The sequence below is a fragment of the Piliocolobus tephrosceles genome, chromosome 21 (genome assembly GCF_002776525.5).
Source record: "Piliocolobus tephrosceles isolate RC106 chromosome 21, ASM277652v3, whole genome shotgun sequence".
NCBI lineage: Eukaryota > Metazoa > Chordata > Mammalia > Primates > Cercopithecidae > Piliocolobus > Piliocolobus tephrosceles.
The window spans coordinates 28,487,910-28,506,221 of NC_045454.1; the positions used below are offsets into that span (position 1 = coordinate 28,487,910).

Below are 18,312 nucleotides of genomic sequence, written 5' to 3' on the forward strand. Positions count from 1 at the left end.
TAACCCAGGATGTGTCTAGAAATGTCATTGGGGATTGGGAGTTAGGGCCTGGAATGTGGGGTGGGGGAGCCTCACAACTCTGCCTGGTGACCTGTCCTGCTGTGGCTGAGCTGGTATCCAAGATGGAAGATGAAGACCTCACCACTCTTCCCCTTCTCTTCTCAAGTGGAGGAAAGGGGTCTCCTTTAGAGCTGTGAGCTGTGCAGTCTGGGTTTAGGAGTGGGGTGATGCCAGCACTCCCTTAGCCACCTCAGCTGATGTCTCAGTAGGTTGTGTGCCCCTACCAAGTCCACTGTGCTCTGGGCCCGTTTCAGCCCTAGGACTCACCTGAGAGTCGCAGTCCTTATGGCCTAGTCTGCCTTTCAAGTTTACTTAGAGACACAAAGTGCTTTAGCCCTCAGTGGCGAGGTTTACAGGATCTCAAGTTTGGACTGCTGGGAAGAGTGATTCCGCTCTGGCTGGGCCTGGTTTAAATGCTGCCATGGGTGAGCATCAGCTGAGTTGGTCCAGTTTTCCTTTCTGCTGTAGCAGGACAGCTGAGTTTAACGCCTCACAATTGCAGTGCTCTCTCTCCTCCAGCGCCCAGATATGCTCTCTGTACCACACAGGAGGGTGGGTGAGGGGTGGCATTGGTGATTCAAGATTTCTTTTTCTATCTCTTCCATGCCTCTTTTCAGTGGTATGAACTTAAAACCAGGTACTATAGGTGATCGTGTGATTTTTAGTTCTGACGAAGTTGGTTTTCTTTGTGGTTAGTTGTTAAATTGGTGTCCTTGCACAGAGGATGATCAGAGGAGCCTTCTTTTCTACCACCTTGCTCCGCCTCCTCCATTCCCATCTTAACACACTGTCCTCTCAGCCTCTGTGACAGCACTGTTCATTTCGTGTCTCACTGGCTTGGTTTTCTAGTTATCTTGCCCAGCTCTTCTCTCATGCTCTATCTTTTTAGAGTGTTCGAGTTACCAAGGGATCAATCCGATTACTCTTCTTTTTCTAATCTACTCTACCTTGGAAGTACATTATAATAACTTGGGGATTTTCCTTATAGACGTGTTCCAACCACTACATGAAGAAGGAATGATAGAATATCCATATTTTGTAACCACTAATGAAATAAAGGTTATAAGCAGTGATCCTCCATGACTGCTATAATCTTTAGGTAAAAAATTAATAGAGAACTTTGTAGTGGATGAATCAGGTTGACAACACCTGAATCCATTGATCAGTCTTAACCTCACAAAAAGAGATGGCTAGGCATTATAGAAGTCTTCACTTACTGTTGTTGACAGGTTCTTGGAAACTTCAACTTTAAGCGAAATAACAAAACCAATGTTACCATAGGCTAATACATATAAACAAAAGTTAAAGTTCCTATGGCATATTTCTGGTCACAAAAACATCACCAAACTTCTAATAAAGACCCAAAACAATTTTAATCTTGAACATTGAAATAAATGTGAATCCTGTATACATGTAAGAAAACAAAATAATTATTTACCCAATTTTTGGTGAACCGGTGAGTCATGGCAGTCATTCATGGTGGTTGTTGGTCAAATTGAGGAATAAATGTCAGCAAAGTAAATATTGTAAGGAGTACCCTTTACCACCACGTGGTTGAAACCAGTCACAAACTTGATGGACTTGCCGAGCGATTTTATACTGCATTGTTTATTGTTGTGCATTTGTATGATTATTGTCTAATTTAAAATTTTTTATTTGACAATAATTCATATTCATTTTTTCATTTTCCAACTTGCTTGTTCCAGTTCAGGATTGCAGGTGGCCAAAACCTATCATGGCAGCTTAAGGTGCAAGATAGGAACCAGCATGAGACAGAATGCCATTTCATCCCAGGGCGCACTCACACCCACACTCAGACTGGGAGGATGTTGACACACCAGTTCAGCTATCATGCACATCTTTCGTATGCACATCTTTATGATGTGGGAAGCCAGGGTACGTGTAGAAAACCCATGCAGACATGGGAAAACATGAAAACTCCACACAGGCTGTGACTATGTCCAGGAATTGATGTTTATTCCTTTATATAATGAAAGACATTGAATGAAAGGCTGACATTAGAGGACTTGCTGTATGCGCTTCCTGATGCAAGTACATCATACCTCACTTGAAGTATTCCTGCCAGCAAATCTTTCCTGAAGCCCATCAAGCTCTAGATCTTACTATCAGTTTACTAGAAAGAAAGGAAACAGAAAAACATGTTAAATAAATGACCCCCTGGAGAAGTAATCAACAAAATTCAGTGTATGGGAAGCTATTAAATAAATTACAAGGGTAAAAAGAACAAGGGGTAATGTATAGAATAAAAATGATTTAAGAGACACATCCATTAAGGACCACAGCTGGCCTTGTTTGGATCCTAATTTGAATAAGTCAACTGTAAAACAACAACAGCAAAGAGAAAATTAGGAAAATTTGAGTACTGACTGGGTATTTGGTAATATTAGAAATTAAAACTTTTTTGGCATAAAGATTTATTTTAGGGCTAAAAATTTGTGAATGATTTTATGTATCTGAGATTTGCTTCAAAATAAGCCAGGGAAAGGATGGTGGGAGGAGAGGAGCAGAGGGTAGGTTGGTGAGGTAGAGATGAAATTAGATTGCTCCTAAGTGGGTAATTATTGGAATTGACTGATGGATACATGATATTCATGATACTATTTTATCTGTTATATGTTTAGAATTTTTTGTCATAAAAATTTGTTAAAGTGCTTAGAGAGCTTTAAAAAAAATGTGGATGCTAACCCCCCTCCCTCCACAGATACCTGATTTATTGGTCTGGGATAGGGAATCAATTTTTTAAAGTGTCCTGGGGGACCCTAATGTGCAACCAGGGTTGAGAACTGCTGCTTTATATTATATCCTTAGATGATCTCATTTACTGCTTTAAAACTATTAATGTGCTGACACCTCCGAGATTTATGTCTCTAGCCCTGACCTTTCCCTGGATCTCTGGGCTTGTGTATTCCTCTGCACACTTGACATCATTACTGGGAGGTCAGATAGGCATCTCAACCTGAACATGGCAAAGACAAAACTCTTCATTTTCAACCCCAAACCTGTTTCTCTCCCCGTGTTTTCTATCTCAACAAATGGAACTACTATCTGCCCAGTTACAGGTGGTAAATAAATACTACTTCTGATAAAAAGAAAGTTTTATACAAAGAATGTTGTAGAAAAACCCCTCTAGCTGATCCAAAGAAGGTCATTATCTTATGTGACTCAACTGATAACCATAGCAAATATGCAGCATTCTCTGAGATATGAGAATTGCTTTGATTTATTTTTTAGCTCTCATCCCTCCAGAATCCTAACATTTGGGGCCAGTGATTAAATTTGAACGATATTAAGTTATTTTTTAGGTTTTCCTACCAAAACATTTGGAAGAGTTGGAGTGAAGAAAAGGATGATGCATATGATTGTTTTGTCAGATGTGTTGAACCTCAGTTGAGATTGTGTTTATTACTGATCTTGTACATATTGAAAAAATAGTTATCATGGCTTAATTTTACCTTTGTGAGACACACACACACGCACATGCATGCACAACACACACATATGTACACTCTTACTCCAAGGGCCTATAGACAGAAATAGACCAATATCCAAATAGTGCAACCCCTTTTCAAGTTATTAAATGAAACGAACAAGTGCAGAGAAACCTGCTTTTACTGTTTATAAACTGAGTCCAAAATCAGGAGGTTTGTGAACATCTATTCAATGACAATTGTTTTTTTCAAAGAGTGAACTTATTTGAATTATAGAGACTTTTTTGCTTTAAACTTTTAAAGAATACTTTTTAAGCTATATGGCTTTACTCTAAGTTCCTATAGTAAAACATACTAGGTTAAACTAACAGATGAATCCAAAATACCTAAACACATTCTTTTAATTTATCATATTTTGACAAGGAAAAGCCCTTCCATACAAAACTACCAAAATTAATCATGCAACCTAAATTAAGTAGTTGTTCTATGCTGGTCTTGTTACATGTGACACTTATCTTTCCACTAGATGGTGCCCTAAGACAGTAATTTTCTCCTATATTCATGAGCAGTAAATTATTAGGCAATGCTGCAATAAAATTAGAACTCACATTAAAAAAAATTGTAGAAGGTAATTTGTTTTTCCTATGTGAAAGATGATTTGACTATATAAGACAAGGCAGGAATTCTTTACATTTTCATGCAGTTTGATTTGATTTAGTAAGTTTCTCTTGGTTTAAGTAGTAAATAATAACAAAATTTAAAAAACGAAAATCTGGTTAATGGTTCTACGTGGTTTAGAATTATGTATGTCTGATTTCAGCTTTCATAAGTTGGCTGTGATTTCTATTTAGCCTTTCTAATTTTTCCATTATGCATTTCCTATTTTTCTATAGTGTGTTCAGTACAATCCCAGAACATCAAAAAGCTTGAGTATTTTCTAGGTTTGATACACTTGCTCTTAAAGAGTAGTCATTGGTTTTGATTGAAGTGGATGTAATGGTAGGAGAATATAATGCATGTCTGGCAAATTTGATCTGTATGTGGACAAAAATTGTACTCTGATTTGAGAGCCTTGCATGTGTGAACAAGTAATGATTTCCATACATGCCTTGTACATCACTGGCAGATGGGACAGCATAAGGGAGGAATTGTTTTTAGTTACGGAGAAGAAACTATGGCACTTGATGGAGGGACTGGAATGTTACCAAATGTAGGCAGACTCTAAAAAGGTCCTTGGGCTAAGATAGGAGTAGAGCTATCAGCCAGCAAGATCAAATCACTGTCTTGATTTTGCACTGTGTGGCAAATACTTTCCTTTTTAATTCAAAACACACTGCTTCAGAACTTAGGGGTCTGAAGATGGTGTTGGTTTATTGGTTCTAGACTATGAAGTTTCAATCTAATGAGAAGAAATAAGCTAACTTGCATGGATATTGGAAATGCTAAGAAACTTATTTTAAAATTTTAGTCTTAATCTTTACGACTTAATAGACCAATGATTTGGTTCCTAATTTCTTATTTGCAAAGTAGATTTCTAGAATATCTTTAAATGAGTGTGGGTAGCCAAAGTAGACAAAATCCCTACTTTTTCAAGCTTTACCTAATCCATTTACTTGAAAAGCAAGAAAATAAAATCCTCTGTTCATTTTAAATATTGAGTGTTCACCATAATTTGATATAAATTAGGGGTTTGTTCTGCTTTTCCCCCCCATCTTCTTCAGAGCATGACTAAGTTAAAAAGATAATAGTCATCTAAGACAATAGTTCTCAACTTTGGCTACACATTACATCCCTAGGGAACTTTAAAAAATACCTCTCCACTTTCAGAGACCAGTTTTTATTGCTCTGGATGTTGGCCTGAGCGTCTGTATTTTTGAAAGATCCTAGGTGATTCTAATATCAGAATTGAGAAGCTGTAACCTAAGGCACAGCTAGTTGATATACATTTAACTGAAAAATAAAGCAATTATTTTAAAACTACAAGTAGTGGCAATAGTTTAGTGTTAAACCCATTAGTTTAATATCTATTGACTGTACATCTATAAATTATTTTATTACATTGAGACATACTTTTTGTTCTGTCATTATATTTGAGAACTTATGTAAATGAATAAATTTCAAGTGCTAGTGAGGTTGTCCAGTACGAGGTTATTTTGTGTTAATCATTCTCTAATAATGACAGCATTTTTTTCCCCTCGGAATCTCAAAGATTTATTTTTTTGAAATCCCATGATCTTTCTCAGGGAATATTCAAATAATTTTGTGCTTATATAGTGCTTTAAGTGCAAGGAAGGACTAGACAATTTGAGTCATTTCTAATTTTTGGTCCTATAAATATGGTAATCTTTTAAAACATTTTAAAATTACATTGAGATCTCTGAAAAACATGGCACTCTTAACCATTGTGAAACAATTTACTTCGCTCTATGCACCTATTCCCCAGTTGGCCCTTGCCACCCACTCCTTATTAAGATTTTGAATCAAATATATATGAAAAGAGAATAATTTCTTATTAAATAATGATTACAAATTGTACAACATGAACTTTATGTAATTCTACAGCACAAATGTTTGGATCTAAGAAAAAACAATTCCTCAAAAGAAGAAAAATTAGTGACTTTAATGAAGTGGTGCTTCAAACTTTCTACAGCTACTACTTAGAGTACTATTCAGGGAGACTTAACATGTACCTGAGTTATAAAGCACTTTTCTTAGTGGGTCTTTGAGGACTACATGGGCTTTCTTAATGAGAAAAAATGTGTCTGAAAGGCAATGGATTTCAGTTTGCTTTTAAACTCTCAGGCATTATGACATTCTTGAAAACTGGAGTTCCTTCAGGACGTGACTGCCACAATCTGTTGTCTCAGTGTGAGGAGATTTACAGCAAATTTTTAAATCTGAGAAGCAGTTTGTCAAATTGTAGCTTTGAGCAGGAAAATATCTCCATGGTTGAAGGGTTAAAATTGTATTCAGAGATTGAACAGGTGAAGCAAAAGCTAAAACTCATGAAGAATCCTTTGTTGAGGTATGTGTGTCTTTGTAATTCTTAGCTAGTTAGCATCTTTTCTTCCTCGCTGTCTTACTGAGAACTGATACGTCTGTTTGGATTCTTCATGGTATGTGTTTGATTATCAGAATTCTAACATCTAAGCAAAGGGTGTCCATCCAGTGGTCAGTAGTTCCACCCATGAGATCTCCTTCACCAGGATGACTGGTCTGCTGTGGACCCTACTCACGGACAGGCTTTGCCAGGTGCCTTGGGGAAAGAGATAGAAATACAGGTAAAAGGAGAGTTTCTTGCTGCAAGCGGCTTTTTTCCTTCTGATTCACCATACGTTTTCATGAATTCTACAAAAAGCTTCCCAGAGATGGTTTTCTGTTATATAGGAAGTAGTGAGAACCCTGCCTTTCATCAGCAGTAGCCATTTACCAGGCATTCATTTGGTTCAGTCCACTACCAAAGGAGATGCTTCAGTGTGCAGTGTTGGCTCCATTTTCAGAGTGAGATATAAAGGCACTTGGAATAATACTCAAGTTGCTTTGTGGGGGTGTATATTTGTCACTTTGCACACTGCCTATAAATACCTGAAACAGGGTAATTTATAAAGAAAAGAGGTTTAATTGGCTCACAGTTCTGCAGGTTATAAGGACACATGGCAGGGGAGGCCTCAGGAAACTCACCATCATGGCGGAAGGTGAAGGGGAAGCAGGCAAGGCTTACATGGCTGGAGCAGGAGGAAGAGAGAGAGAGAGGGTAGGTGCTACATACTTTTAAACAACCAGATCTCGTGAGAACTCTATCATGAGACAGCACTAGGGGGATGGTATTAAACTGTTAGAAACTGTCCCTGTGACCCAGTCACCTCCAACTAGACCCCACATCCAACATTGGGGATTACAATTGAACATGCGACTTGGGTGGGGACACAGATCCAAACCATGTGAGGGTGTATATTTGCAAGTATGTTGTTTTCTAGTTCTGTAATGATCCATTACCTGTTATAAATGCCTGCTATGAAGGTGACACTGTTATTGTTTGTCCTGGCCATTTTGTGGTACATGGCATAATGGAGTGCAGTGTTGACTCCATTGAGTTGGAAGGTGGGAATGGAAGACACAACCAAACTCTCATGCATGACATGATTAAGTAAACAATAAACGACTGTTCTTGTTAACACTCCAAGAATGTGATTTCAACCTATTTGGCTTCAAATGAATTATTGAATTGCCTTGAAACATTAAAGGCATTGGAAGCTTAAAAGGAGTTGACCCAGTTTTTAAGTGGACTTGTGGTTCTTTGTAGCAGTGTATATGTTGGGAAGTTACTTACAGGCCTATATAGAAAAAAGACCATGAGGAAGAAGCATGCTTTACAGATTGTAGGTGATTTATGGAAAGGATGTCAAATTTCTAGAATTAAAAAAAAAAAATTGCAACAATATATATTTTTTAATTTCAGTATTTTTTAGTTTGTTGCTTGCTCTTGTCTCATAGATATTGTGATATCTTAGTGCATGACTTTTTTGTTTTAAATTTAGCTTATTTTTATGAGAGATATGGTGAAGGATGTTTTACTTGAAATTGGTATCAAAAATTATCTTAATTCTCTAAAAGTTTGCTGAGTGTCACAAATGCTGCACTTTGTCTCTCGACACAGTATGCTTTTGAAAACATTGAAACAATGTTGAAATATTAATATTAAAATAAATATATTAGTTAATAAATAGATAACTATTATCTGCTTTAATAGATATCTTTAATATCTATTAAAAATAACTTTTCAAGTTATAATCTTTTTGTTCATTTGGAGTAATTCCTAAGTTTAGATTACTTTACAATTGTTCATCTTGGTCCTGTGTATTTCCATAATGTATCAAATTTAGTTGTACCTGTTCAACTATTTACCAAAACTGCTACAAGTTAGCAATGAAGCTTGTAATGCAAAAAATTCATATATCGTTTTGGGACTTGTGCAGCTGTTCACAAACTGCTTAAGCTGTGCTCTTGATCTTTATCTTGTCAAAATTTCTTAATGGAATCAAGGCTGGGAGTTTAATTTCCTGCTGTTCACTAGTACATCATCTCACTCCCTTTTTTGTTTTATGTTTGTTAATTTTGTTCTTTCTCATCTCCAATGCTTGATTTATAATAGATGTGTATGTATAAGTAACACATCTGCAGGATAAATCACTGCAATAAAAACACTTTTTTTTTTGGCAGAGTAAAAATAACATTGATATTATAAATTGTATAGTAGATAAGAGTTCTTCTTAGATTGGTGAGGAAATTACAATGTAATTGCCAGAGTGTCATAAATAACCTATCAAATTCTGATAGTTGAGTGTAAAAATGACTGTAAATTTACTAACAGAGGACATTTCTGAGAACTGAGGAATCAAATGGTATCTCTGGTGTGAATATATGGAGCACTTGCTTATGAGTAAATTAAAGCTTATCTGATGGTAATCTATAGCTAACACTTAAAACGAGATATATTGAGTACCTACTATGTGCAGAGTATTAATAGTACTTATAGTTGGGCTTCTCTTTCTTCTTTAGAAAGTCTGTTCATTTTAGGTAATGGCTTTATGTTTTAAATTGGTAAGAATACATAATTTGTGTAAAAATCTGTTTTTTCTTCAATATGCAATAATTTTCTATTTTTAATTTTTCTAATGGTAAAAAAAACCAATGATTATTGTGGAAAATATTCAAAGTACAGGCCGACACATACAGAATCAGAAACAAAATTACTCACTGTTCAGTCATTTCTAGACGACCCCTGATAGCATTCTAGTGTATGGAGTCGTCTTGCCTTCTCTAGTGCCCCCAAAGGCTTATCTGTACCCTTCAAGTACGGATAAGTTCAGTGGCTTTGCCTGTTACTGCAGTTACTGCTTTCATATACTCAAGGACTTATCGTTAGACAATGAGGTCTTTCTTTCTTACAGCTTTGTCTGTGTGTTTGGCTTCTGTTTTATAATGAAAGTCAAGCGAGATTTTTGTTTTCTGATATTCCAGGTTTTTGTAAACCCACTCAGAGGCTTGGCCTGTATTATTGATTTGATTAAGATTTATAGAGAGCTGATGGTTTTTGTTAATTAATGAGGTAGACTGTTTTTTCCTGTAGCTAAACTGTCCTAAGTCAGTTTGTCAGATTTTAAGTCATTCTTTCTACAAGAATATTAAAATTAGATAATCCTGATAACTGCTTAGGTTTATTCAAATGTAATTTATATTAGAATCATAGAATCTCAGATACTTAAGATTCCTTCTACAGCACCCATGCAGTTAGAAAAAAGCTTAAGAGTGCTGAAGGCTTTAAAGCCCTTTCACCCAGATGTAGGTCCTTAAGATTATTTTTTAACTTTTATGGCAGCTTTGTGTGTGAATTTTGTGCTGGTCTGGTCTGAGATGGCTGATAGAGTAGTCTTGCTAATATGGAGACACATTGGGAAGTTGTTACTGTTAAAAATTTGATGCCCTGGTTTAAATAGGATATGTGGGGAGATCAACTTTATTTAAATGCATCTGGGTTGGCTGGTCTCATCATTTCGAGTCTCTTGCACTAGAGAAATGTGTTCTACATTTTTGTGTTTGGACATTTCCCCTCACCCACCCTAAATGTTTCTGTTCTCCCTTAAGATGTGTTCTACCAATTGATATTGTGATAGAAAATAGGGGAAAAGGTGACACTTCTGTGGACTGCGTGAATGAGGATATTAACATCTCAGACTTAAGATTTGTTCAGCATGGTGTTGTAGAAGGAATCTTAAGTAAGTGTCTGACTGTTTGGTGTATTTACTCATTCTAGGCTTTGAAGAAAAACTTTACTTTCTATGAAAGAGAGAATTTAATGAAATGCCACTGTTAAGTACAGGAATACCTTATTTTATTGTGCTTCGCAGATATTGAATGTTTTATACATTGAAGGTTTTTGGTAACCCTGCTTCGAGCAAGTCTACTTGGCCTCATTTCTCCAATAACTGGTGCTCACTTTATGCCTTTGTGTGACATTTTGGTAATTCTCACAATATTTCAAACATTTTTATTTTATATTTGTTATGCTAATCTGTGACCAGTAGTCTTTGATATTACCACTGTAATTGTTTTGGGTGACATGAACTGCATCACCATAGAAAATGGTGAACTTAGTAAGTGTTGTGTGTGTTCTGACTGTTCCAACAATCAGCCATGCTCCCTTCTCTCTCCCTCTTCTTGGACTTCTCTATTCTGAGACAAAGCAATATTGAAAGGAGACCAATTAATAACCCTACAGTGACATCTGTGTGTTCAAGTGAAAGGAAGAGTTGCATGTCCCTCACATTAAACAAAGTCTAGAAATGATTAAGCCTAGTGAGAAAGGCACGTCAAAAGCCAAACACATGAATAAGAAAGCAAAACAGCCTTATTACTAATATGGAGAAAGTTTTAGTGGTCAGGATAGAAGATTAAAGCAGCTACAACATTCCCTTAAGCATAAGCCTACACAGCAAAGTCCGAACTCTTTTTAATTCTGTGAAGGCTGAGAGAGGCAAGGGAGCTACAGAAGAAAAAGTTGGCTAGCAGAGGTTGGTTAATGAAGTTTAAGGAAAGAAGCCATCTCTGTAGCATGAAAGTGCAAGGTGAAGCAGCAGTTTCTATTGTAGAAGCTGCAGCAAGCTATCCAGAAGAGCTAGCTGAAATCACTGATGAAGGTGGCTCACTACAGCAGATTTTCACTGTAGATGAAATGACCTTCTATTGGAAGAAGATGCATCTAGGACTTGCATAACTAGAGAAAAGTCATTAGTTGGCTTCAGAGCCTCAAAAGACTGGCCAACTCTTTTACGGGTGACTTTAAGTTGAATCAGTGCTCATTTACAATTCTGAAAATCTTAGGGCCCTTAAGAATTATGCTATATCTATTCTGCCTGTGCTCTAGAAATGGAACAGAGCCTGGGTGATAGCACATCTGTTATTTGCATTGTTTGCTGAATATTTCAAGCCCACTGTTGAGATGTACTGCTCAGAAAAGAAAAAAAAAAAAATCCTTCTAAAATATTGTTGCTTACTGAACAAAGCACCTGGCCACCTGAGAGCTCTGACAGAAATGTGCCAGGAGATTAATGTTCTTTTTGTGCTAACACAACATCCATTTTGCAGCCCATGGGTCAAGGAGTAATTTCAACTTTTAAGTCGTAATATTTAAGAAGTAGACTTCATAAGTAGACTTCAATTGATAGTGATTTCTCTGATGAATCTGGGCAGAGTCAATTGAAAACCTTCTGGGAAGGATTCACCACTTAGATGTCACTAAGAGCATTCAAGAGTCATGAGAGGAGGTCAGAATGTCAACATTAACATGAGTTTGGGAGAACTTGATTCCAATACTTCCAAACTCTTTCAGGGTCAAGAAGTCAGTGGAGGAAGTAACTGCAGATGTAGTAGAAATAGTGAGAGAACCAGAATTAGAAGTGGGGCCTGGAGATGGGAATGAGTTGCTATAATCTTGTGACAAAACTTGAACAGGTGAGGATTTGGTTTTTATGGATGAGCAAAGATGATTTCTTGAGATGGAATCTACTCCTGGTAAAGAGACTGAATATTGTTGAAATGACAATATGCCTATATGTGGAAGGCTGATTATTTATTTGTGTACACAGCATGACAACTTAGGAATCTTACCCTGATGTGAAAAATAGTTCAGCCTATTCTTGAAAATGTGTTAGTTTAATATTAATTTCTTCTCGGTGCAGTCATCTTTTTCTTTTAATACTTTCCAACGTGGTGGTCTGTATTCATTGTTTTCAATTTATCACTAGACTGAAACTAGCTATCTTCACGTTGCAGTAGTATTTGTTTCCTAGGATCTGTGTCTTCTTTCTTGAATAAGGTATTTTTTTCCCAAGATACTGGGCAAAGTTGCTCTCTGATATTCTTTTGTGGTAATGAAAAGTGCTTTTGACCACATAGTTGGAAGTAAAGCACTCCTCAGCAAATGTAAAAGAACAGAAATTATAACAAACTGTCTCTCAGACCACAGTGCAATCAAACTAGAACTCAGGACTAAGAAACTCAATCAAAACCACTCAACTACATGGAAACTGAACAACCTGCTCCTGAATGACTACTGGGTACATAACGAAATGAAAGGAGAAATAAAGATGTTCTTTGAAACCAATGAGAACAAAGATACAACATACCAGAATCTCTGGGACACATTTAAAGCAGTGTGTAGAGGGAAATTTATAGCACTAAATGCCCACAAGAGAAAACAGGAAAGATCTAAAATTGACACTCTAACGTCACAATTAAAAGAACTAGAGAGGCAAGAGCAAACACACTCAAAAGCTAGCAGAAGGCAAGAAATAACTAAGATCAGAGCAGAACTGAAGGAGATAGAGACACAAAAAACCCTCCAAAAAATCAATGAATCCAGGAGTTGGTTTTTTGAAAAGATCAACAAAATTGACAGACCGCTAGCAAGACTAATAAAGAAGAAAAGAGAGAGGAATCAAATAGACACAATAAAAAATGATAAAGGGGATATCACCACCGACCCCACAGAAATACAGACTACCATCAGAGAATACTATAAACACCTCTATGCAAATCAACTAGAAAATCTAGAAGAAATGGATAATTTCCTGGACACTTACACTCTCCCAAGACTAAACCAGGAAGAAGTTGAATCCCTGAAGAGACCAATAGCAGGCTCCGAAATTGAGGCAACAATTAATAGCCTACCCACCAAAAAAAGTCCAGGACCAGATGGATTCACAGCTGAATTCTACCAGAGGTACAAGGAGGAGCTGGTACCATTCCTTCTGAAACTATTCCAATCAATAGAAAAAGAGGGAATCCTCCCTAACTCATTTTATGAGGCCAACATCATCCTGATACCAAAGCCTGGCAGAGACACAACAAAAAAAGAGAATTGTAGACCAATCTCCCTGATGAACATCGATGCAAAAATCCTCAATAAAATACTGGCAAACCGGATTCAGCAGCACATCAAAAAGCTTATCCACCATGATCAAGTGGGCTTCATCCCTGGGATGCAAGGCTCAACATTCGCAAATCAATCAACGTAATCCAGCATATAAACAGAACCAAAGACAAGAACCACATGATAATCTCAATAGATGCAGAAAAGGCTTTTGACAAAATTCAACAGCCCTTCATGCTAAAAACGCTCAATAAATTCGGTATTGATGGAACGTACCTCAAAATAATAAGAGCTATTTATGACAAACCCACAGCTAATATCATACTGAATGGGCAAAAACTGGAAAAATTCCCTTTGAAAACTGGCACAAGACAGGGATGCCCTCTCTCATCACTCCTATTCAGCATAGTGTTGGAAGTTCTGCCTAGGGCAATCAGGCAAGAGAAAGAAATAAAGGGTATCCAGTTAGGAAAAGAAGAAGTCAAATTGTCCCTGTTTGCAGATGACATGATTGTATATTTAGAAAACCCCATCGTCTCAGCCCAAAATCTCCTTAAGCTGATAAGCAACTTCAGCAAAGTCTCAGGATACAAAATTTGCAAAAATCACAAGCATTCTTATACACCAGTAACAGACAAGCAGAGAGCCAAATCAGGAATAAACTTCCATTCACAATTGCTTCAAAGAGAATAAAATACCTAGGAATCCAACTTACAAGGGATGTAAAGAACCTCTTCAAGGAGAACTACAAACCACTGCTCAATGAAATAGAAGAGGACACAAACAAATGGAAGAACATACCATGCTCATGGATAGGAAGAATCAATATCGTGAAAATGGCCATACTGCCCAAGGTTATTTATAGATTCAATGCCATCCCCATCAAGCTACCAATGAGTTTCTTCACAGAATTGGAAAAAACTGCTTTAAAGTTCATATGGCCCCAAAAAAGAGCCCGCATTGCCAAGACAATCCTAAGTCAAAAGGACAAAGCTGGAGGCGTCACGCTACCTGACTTCAAACTATACTACAAGGCTACAGTAACCAAAACAGCATGGTACTGGTACCAAAACAGAGATATAGACCAATGGAACAGAACAGAGTCCTCAGAAATAATACCACACCTCTACAGCCATCTGATCTTTGACAAACCTGAGAGAAACAAGAAATGGGGAAAGGATTCCCTATTTAATAAATGGTGCTGGGAAAATTGGCTAGCCATAAGTAGAAAGCTGAAACTGGATCCTTTCCTTACTCCTTATACGAAGATTAATTCAAGATGGATTAGAGACTTAAATGTTAGACCTAATACCCTAAAAACCCTAGAAGAAAATCTAGGTAGTACCATTCAGGACATGGGCATGGGCAAGGACTTCTTGTCTAAAATACCGAAAGCAACGGCAGCAAAAGCCAAAATTGACAAATGGGATCTAATTAAACTCAAGAGCTTCTGCACAGCAAAAGAAACTACCATCAGAGTGAACAGGCAATCTACAGAATGGGAGAAAATTTTTGCAATCTACTCATCTGACAAAGGGCTAATATCCAGAATCTACAAAGAACTCAAACAAATATACAAGAAAAAAACAACCCCATCAAAAAGTGGGGAAAAGATATGAACAGACATTTCTCAAAAGAAGACATTCATACAGCAAACAGACACATGAAAAAATGCTCATCATCACTGGCCATCAGAGAAATGCAAATCAAAACCACAATGAGATACCATCTCACACCAGTTAGAACGGCAATCATTAAAAAATCAGGAAACAACAGGTGTTGGAGAGGATGTGGAGAAATAGGAACACTACTTTTACACTGTTGGTGGGATTGTAAACTAGTTCAACCATTATGGAAAACAGTATGGCAATTCCTCAAGGATCTAGGACTAGATGTACCATATGACCCAGCCATCCCACTACTGGGTATATACCCAAAGGATTATAAATTATTCTACTACAAAGACCCATGCACGCGTATGTTTATTGAGGCACTATTCACAATAGCAAAGACTTGGAATCAACCCAAATGTCCATCTGTGACAGACTGGATTAAGAAAATGTGGCACATATACACCATGGAATACTATGCAGCCATAAAAAAGGATGAGTTTGCGTCCTTTGTAGGGACATGGATGCAGCTGGAAACCATCATTCTTAGCAAACTATCACAAGAAGAGAAAACCAAACACCGCATGTTCTCACTCATAGGTGGGAACTGAACAATGAGATCACTTGAACTCGGGAAGGGGAACATCACACACTGGGGCCTATCATGGGGAGGGGGGAGGGGGGAAGGATTGCATTGGGGAGTTATACCTGATATAAATGATGAATTGATGGGTGCTGACGAGTTGATGGGTGCAGCATACCAACATGGCACAAGTATACATATGTAACAAACCTGCACGTTATGCACATGTACCCTAGAACTTAAAGTATAATTAAAAAAAAAAAAAAAGAAAGAAAAGTTCTTTTGCATTTCTGAGGTCAAGTCATTCTTTTTTAAGAATGTTGCTTTTAGATTTTAGAAAATAACTCAAAATAGTCATTGTTTTGTATTTTATGAATTTCTAATTCAAGATTAAATGGAAGCTATTAAATATTTAGACTATATCTAATGTCAGCTCCAGGCTGTCCCTGATACTGGAAAAGGTACATTACTTCTTAAAGCAGTCAGCTGTATGTTTTCATCACAGGCACTCACCATAGTGAGACTCCATCAGAAAACTGTGCTGCCATGTAAAGTAGCATGAGGCACAGCACACACATCAGTAGAATTTTTAATGAAGAACTTGGATTTACATGGTGACAAGATATGATGAGCTTTTTTTGGGAAATAGTTTGAGTTTAAGTTGTAAATAAATATGTAAAATATGAGACCAAGATGTAACTGCATACTCCTATTCTCTTCAAAGAAGTTCAGACATTTATATCTACTAAGTCATGCAAGCTCAATTGTGCAAGGTTCTTATGTAGCATTTTCAAAACATAGATTAGTAAGAAAAATAAATCTCACAATTTATGGTAATTTTCAGAGAATTTTAGACCTTAAAATTATAACTTTGTAAACAATTTTGTAACAGTTAAAGCTCAGTTGTTTTTATTTAATTACTTTTTATTTTGAGGTAATTATAGATTCACTACTGTTGTAAGAGATAACACAAAGAGATCCTGTATGTACGCTCTTTACCAGTTTAGCCCAGTGGTGACAACTTATGAATACACAGTATGGTAGCACAGCCAGAGTGCTGACATTCAGTTAGGCTGAGGAGCACATCCATCACCACAGGGATTCCTCCAGTTACCCTTTTATAGCCACATTCACTTACTTTCCTCTCCCACCAGTCGCTTCCTTAACTGTTGGCGAACCTTAATCTGTTTTCCATTTCTATTATTTCATCATTTTGAAAAAGTTTTAAAAGTGAAATCACATTCCTTTTGGGATATGACCTTGTAGGACTGGCATTTTTCACTTAGCATAATTCTCTGGAGCCTCATCCCGGTTGCTGTATGTACCAGTAATTTGTTCCTTTTTATTGTTGGGTAGTAGTCCAATGTGTGGTTGTTCTACAGTTTGTTTATTTACCCATTGGAGGACATCTAGATTATTTTCAGTTTTTGCCTATTGTCACTAAAGCTGCTATAAGCATTTGTGTACAGATTTTGATGAGACTATACTTTTTATTTCTTAGGGTTTGCCCAGGAATACAATTGTAGGTCCTATGGCAGTTGCGTGTTTAGTTTTTTAAGGAAACTGCCAGACTGTTCTCCAGAGTAGTTGTACCATTTTCAGTTCCCACTAGCAATGTTTGAGTGATCCAGTTTCTTCTTCATATCCTGAAAGCATTTGATGTTTTCACTATTTTTTGTTTTAGCCATTCTGATAGGTGATAGTACTGTCTAACTGTGGTTTTAATTAACGACGTTGAACATTTTTTCATAGGCTTATTTGCTATTCTTCTATCCTCTTTAGTGAGATGTCTATTTGTGACTTTTGCCTATTTTCTAATTGGATTGTTTGTCCTTTTTTACTGTAGCTTTGAGAGTTATATATATATATTTTAGATACTAGTCCTTTGTCAAGTATGTGTTTTGCGGATACTTTCTGCTGCGTTGTAGCTGGTCTTTTTATCTTCTTTATGTGGGTTTTTACAGAGTAAAGTTTTTATTTTGTCCAATTTATCAATTTTTCCTTTTATGGATTGAGCTTTTCAGTGTTAAGTTTAAGAACTCTTTGCCTAACTGTAGATTTCAAAATATTTTCCTCTATTTTTTATGAAATTTTTATGGTTTTACATTCTACATAAAGTTGTGATCCAGTTCTTAGTAATTTTGCTGTCAGATGTGAGGTTTAGATCAAGGTTCCTTTTTTTTGCCTGTGGATGTCCAGTTGCTCCTTTACCATTTCTTGAAAAGACTGTCCTTCCTCCAATAAGTTGGTTTTATGTTTTTTTCAAATATTGTTTGGGCATATTTGTATAGGTCTATTTCTGTGTTCTCTATTCTGTTTCACTGATCAGTGGCCTATTTCTTCACTAATACCTGTAGCTAGATTTACGTCTTGAAATCAAATAGAGTGATTTCTCCCACTTGGTCTCTATGAAAATTGTTTCAACTACCCAAGTTCTTTGCCTTTCAATATAAATTTTAGAATAATTTTGTATACACAAGAAATCATGCTGAAATTTTGATAGGAATTTTAATAAACATATATAAATTTGGGAAGAATTGACATCTTTATTATGTTGAGTCTTCCAGTCTGTGAACATATTTCTCTGTTTATTTATATCTTTGATTTCCTTCGTCAACATTATGTAGTCTTCAGCATACAATTGTTGTTTGTGTTTTTTTTTTTTTTTTCAACTTTCAT

The 18,312-nt window shown here is 36.6% G+C and overlaps 1 pseudogene; it reads left to right on the plus strand.

Annotated features, from left to right (window-relative positions):
- Window positions 1-18,312, plus strand: part of LOC111529997 — a 43,400-nt pseudogene that overhangs the window by 11,943 nt on the left and 13,145 nt on the right.